At 34.5% G+C, this 5,873-nt stretch overlaps 1 protein-coding gene across 1 annotated transcript in view; it reads left to right on the top strand.

The window, feature by feature from the left end:
- The first annotated feature begins 5,355 nt into the window (after window positions 1–5,355).
- LOC107553114 (protein FAM110A-like) overlaps window positions 5,356–5,873 on the top strand; it is a 4,422-nt gene continuing 3,904 nt past the window's right edge. The window contains exon 1 of the mRNA XM_016235236.1: window positions 5,356–5,535. The gene's annotated coding sequence lies outside the window, so the exon portion shown is untranslated. The remainder of the gene's footprint in view (window positions 5,536–5,873) is intronic.

Below are 5,873 nucleotides of genomic sequence, written 5' to 3'. Positions count from 1 at the left end.
TTTCTCTCGCAATTCTGACTTTTTATCTCGCAATTGCGAGTTTGTGTCTTGCAATTCTGACTTTTTTTCTCATAATTATGAGATATAAATTCACAATTGCAAGTTATAAAGTAGGGATGTACCGATACCACTTTTTCCAGTACTTGCTCGATACCGATACTTTTATTTTTGGTAATTGCCGACACCGAGTACCGATACCGATATTTTTATTGCATTTGTAAATTTTTTTAAATATTGGGTACAGGAACCAAAAGAGTATGTATAATGTTAGTTGGTTAACTTAATTTATCAAATAGATACAGTCAAACCAAAATGTATTCAGACACCTTCAACATTTCTTACATTATCACAGTTTATTCGCTATAGTTTAGAAAATGGTAATAAAATATGACAAGAACTCAGAGTTAAACTGTGTCAGAACAAATTCAGCTTGATAATGTTAGATAACTTTGATAGAAAGGTATGTAATGGATTACAATAAACCAAAAATAATTCAGACAACTGTTAGTATGACAGTATTTACACAATTATCAATACTTTGTTGGGCAACCCTTAGCCTTAATGACAGTCTGTAGTCTCCTGGGCGTGCTGTCACCCAGCTTCCTGCAAACCTCAACTTCAATGTTTTTTACCCCCAGACTCTGTCTGAATAATTTCTGCTCCCAAATGTTTTATCAGTTTTACTAGTAGTCCACTGTATGAAGGATTTTTGGGTATGATTTGTCACAGTTTACTTTATTTTGCTGTCCTCACTTACATAAATGAACTATAGTGTCCTGCACCCACTAGTAAAAATTATATCTGGTCTCTGAATCATTTTTGGTTTGACTGTATATCCTTCGGTTATTTTCACACTTAATTATGCCTATTAAAATGTATTTTACAAGTTTTTGTTATTTTCACTGTTAATGTTTTTGCTCTGTGGTACATCATCTTTAATTTAATAGCATTAGAGCTGCTCCATTGCAGCGGCTTAGTACTGTAATCACGCGCTTTGCTGTAATAATGCAGGGAACCACTCGTTATAAATCTCCTAACTGTGATATTTTCAAAAAAAGAAGTTGTGTTTTTTCATCTGAAACGTGCTGCGGTTTATATTCCAAAGCCACTCATATAATGCAGAAACACTCAAGCAAGCAAAACACGCGCAACGCGTGCACGTATTTGTACTGATGCAGAATAGTACAGCCCAGCGCATTTCACACAGGCTGCTAGATTCACTTTCGCCAGAAAGTAGTGTATGCCTAAGATTGAAAATAAATTATGTTTATAGTGAATGCCCCTATAAATGGTCTTATTTTTACGATTCAGTTTTAATCCAAATGATGCGTGTGCTAAGTGAGCGAACATCAAAGATCACACAACATCTCTCTCTCTCTCTCTCTCTCTCTCTCTCTCTCTACCATTAAGTAACTTGTGCATTGTTTTACTTGTTTATGACACATCCGACCGAACTAGAAACAGTGATGTCTGTGAGAAAGGTATATTCACTCGACAAGCTCGCGCATCTGCGCTGCCACACGCTCAATCCACTCAGCGTGCTTTATCAGCTCGCGCACATCAGCTATACAGGCGTTAATACTGAATGTTTAACATTATATTCATTGCATACATATACTTCGTATACATCCTTAATCTAATAAGTCTGTTGTTCTGTTGTCAGTGTTTCTTTGTCTGAATATGGCACTTATCACATGCTGTGTGGTATCGGCGTTTGGTATCGGGGCATTTTAACGAGTACGAGTACAAGAGCTCAGTATCGGGCCGATACCAGTATCGGTATCGGTGCATCCCTATTATAAAGTCAGAATTACATGATACAATGTCATAGATGCTTGTTAAAAAGTCAGAATTGAAAAAAAAAACAGAATTGGGAGAGAAATTTTTGCGATATAGACTTGCAATTGTGGAAAAAGTCAGTATTGTGTAGCTTATATCTTTATTTCTTGCAATTGTGAGTTTATATCCTGCAATTCTGACTTTATAACGACTTATCTCGCAATTCTGAGAAAAAAAGACAGAATTGTGTGATAAAGTCACAATTACCTTTTTTAAATGTTTAATTCAGTGGTGGAAATGGGCTTTCATAGTTTAGAACAATACGTCAGACGGAATGCATGAAAATGCAATTTCACTCATCGTACGTGGCGCGTACAAGTCAGCAGAATTACTCCAGCACAAAAAAAACAACTTTCCGTTACCTTTTCATTCCGTTGACGTTTGCTTGGAAATCAAAACATTATTCACGTTTTCTAACAGCCGTTTAGAATTTTGTATTTATATTGTTTATTATAAAACGGATGGTTCCGGTCCTTGATTCTGATTGGTTGAGCCGCGTTCGAAGCTGTTGTAAATTACACTACAAACACACACCTTTGTTTACTTCTGTCTGTTGCTCGGCCACCACTTTGTTGGAACTACAACCGTTTCTGAGGAACTACATCGTTTGGTGGAAGAATACTGTTTTTATTAATATTACACTTTACTTGCTCGGTTTTATTTTGTGAAACCTTACTACGTATATGCAATAACCGTTTTATAAAAGCAATAAGCCCTGTGAAGCCGTGGTTTACAGTGATTTTATAACAGCTAAGGGGCGTTGTTAGGCACGATGCGAAGCGGGCTTCTTGGGGCTTATTGCTTTATCAAACAACACCAAACACAAAAGACAAGAAAGCTGCTTCTGGATTCTTCCTCTGCTATTCACTGTTGCTTAGAAAAAGCTGTTTAGTATATCCGTGCGCGCCACCAAGTTTTAGCTTCATGTAACAGCAGCTTTGGGCATGTGACAGAAAAAGTGTGAACATTATTGGCTGGTTGGCCAGCTTTATTCACAGTGCAAAATAGAGATTAGATCACCGAAACCAAAATAGGGATTAGAACACTGAAACACAGAAATTGTTTATTGGACCGGATTTTTGCGACAAATATTTGTCAATGTAAACAATACTGGAATCAGAGCCATGGTAACTATGCTCAAAATGGAATATAAGCATACTGTAGCGCAGTGTTTGCAAGAGTAATGCGATACTGTGTTGTCATATGACTTCATAAAAATAGTCCTCTTGTGTTTTTAAATCTAATTTTGAGTTCAAATTTCTTTGGCGATCAAATAATGAAATAAGGTGTTAAAAACCACAGATGTGCAATTGCATGGAAAATGTGTGGTCAAATCAAGCACATTGCATTGTGGGATGGATTACCCAGTGTTCGCCCTACTAAATACTGCACGTTTTGTCAAATTTAGACAAATGTATGACAAATATTCCATGCCTAAGGAAAATATTAATTGTATGAACAGTATAGTTGTTGTATGCTATTCACGCAGCCTGTGTGTTGGTGAAAGATCATTCCATTTATTCAGCAAAACCAGTTAAAAATCATCGAAATGAGCTGTTGTTATATTCAGTGTCAGCATTAAAAGTAATGTATTACAATATTGCAATACTCCTTTAAAAAAAGCAACTAACTGTGTTTTTACTTTTTTTATGGAAAGCAATGTTACTTTTGCATCACTTTTTCTCATCTGGACAGGGCTTGCTTGTTTGTTTTTAATATAAAAAAAAGTTCTATTTTTGGCAAATGTAAAAGCCCTTTCACACCAAAAGGGAAATGAATAAGCCTCATTTTTTTTTAAATTTTAAAAAATATTGCAGGTTTGTGTCATATTCTGAGTTTGCATTTCACTGTGTTTATCCATTTTGAGGAACACTGAATCTGTTTTTGTGCAGGCGAGCTGAGTAAATGCACGTTCACATTTAGTCTGGAACTACAGGAAGCATCATGTTCACACAGCCTCTGCACACAACGCCTCTGCACTCACTCCTGATTTCTCTCAACATGAGGAAAGCAGAGCTGTCAGTCAGTAAATGGGAAAACAAAGTAACCGGCATTTACTTATTTGAAAAAAGCAACTCAAACAGGTTCATGTAAATTAAAAAGTAATGCATTACCCTCAACACTGGTTATATTTCTAAAATATTTAGTCTCTTAAGTTCCACATCTGCTAAAGCCGTAGTACAAGTTAAAAAGTGCTAAATCTAAAACAAACTAATTTAACAAGTCAACAGTTGGTGCTTGTTTGACTGGTTTTGAGAGAGCTGTGTAATTTGCACTTGTTTAAGGTTTAACTCTATGTGAAACTTCTTGAAATGCAAACACAATGTTGTGGAGTTATTGTATTTGAGCATGTACTAGAAACACAAGTCAACAAACTATAGCAAAAAGTCATAAGTCTACTACAAGCCATATCAGAACAGAATGTGGGAAAATATAGTCTTTATCTCCTCGTAAACTGTATTATATGTAAATATTGGCATTTCAAACCTCTCTGTGTGTAAATGAGAGTTTAAATAAAGACACATGACTTTCACTTTTGCAAAATAGAGATCGATGTTAGAATTGTATTTTTTATAAACAACATGGTGATGGTTTTATATTCTTGTCAAAATGCTCTCTGGCTTAAAATATTTTTATAAACTTTTCAAAGTTATCTTTTTGAATGAGAAAAAATAAAACACTTGATCCTAAACATTATGTTCATATATTTTTTGGTAACACTTTAGAATAAGGTTCCATAATGTATTACCTAACATGAACAAACAATGAATAATACATTTATTACAGTATTTATTCATCTTTGTTAATGTTAGTTAATGAAAATACAGTTGTTCATAGTTAGTTCATGTTAATTCACAGCGCATTAACTAATGTTAACAAGCACAACTTTTGATTTCAATAATGCATTAGTAAATGTTGAAATTAACATTAAGATTAATAAATGCTGTAGAAGTATTGTTCATGCTTAGTTCATGTTAACTAAAGTAGTTAACTAATGAACCTTATAGTAAAGTGTTACCTATTTTTTGTATGTTAAAGTACATTATTAGGGTACTACACAGAAAGGACAATTACAATCACATCCTGTTTTATCATGCAAATTTTGCTATAAATTGTCACTCAGAAATATCACTCTGCAAATCAGAATATATACATATACACACACACACACACACACATATATATATATATATATATATATATATATATATATATATATATATATATATAAACAGCTAATTCCAAGATAAAAAAAAGAAAAATATATTGTCTTCTCAAAGATAATTGACTATCAACTAACAGCTTGTCTCTTCTCTACATACAGCAACACTTAGAGATTCCAGACAAAAGGTGGCATGAGAATTTTCTCAAGGCAAAGGTTGCTTTTTTCTTCAGTGATCAGGTGACAAAGGGTATATGGGACATACTTCCTGGAGAGTGAGTGAGTTTCTGATTGGATGGGACAAAAACAAAAAAAAAGCATAGGAGGAGTGTTTGTGGAGAGGGTCAAACCGGTCTGGCAAGTTTTACTTTCTCCTTAACACAAACACACGCGTGCACCATCTGCCTTGATTTCTTTCTGCTCTCTGACACACAAAAGACATTACTGACTGAATCCTGACTCTGTCTTACCTGACTCAAACGTTAGAGTTAAAGAGGAAACCGGTACTGTTGAGTTTCCTGAAACAGTCACAGGTATGTTTGGCTGTGTGTGCATTGTCTGTGTATGTGTCTCAATGTGATCTATACCTTTAAACGATGTGGCTAACATACAGTATACTTTACTACATTCTGTCTTGTTTTAATTCCCCGTAACTGTTGTTTTGCTTCTAATCCTGGACCATGTAGAGACATGCCTGTCCCTGGAATCTGTAAGTGAAACCTTGTGTTCCATTTATTCTTGTTGACCTTATATTTTTTCTTGCCTTAAGGGTTCGATTTCATATTTGCTTCATCTTGAATTATAACCTCAATGTGTTTAAAACAGGTATATAGAAATATATATATATATATATATATATATATATATATAT

This window comes from Sinocyclocheilus grahami, unplaced genomic scaffold (genome assembly GCF_001515645.1).
Source record: "Sinocyclocheilus grahami isolate Dianchi unplaced genomic scaffold, SAMN03320097.WGS_v1.1 scaffold465.1, whole genome shotgun sequence".
NCBI lineage: Eukaryota > Metazoa > Chordata > Actinopteri > Cypriniformes > Cyprinidae > Sinocyclocheilus > Sinocyclocheilus grahami.
The sequence above is the reverse complement of the archived record's forward strand: the minus strand, read 5'-3'. Positions and strand labels throughout refer to the sequence as shown.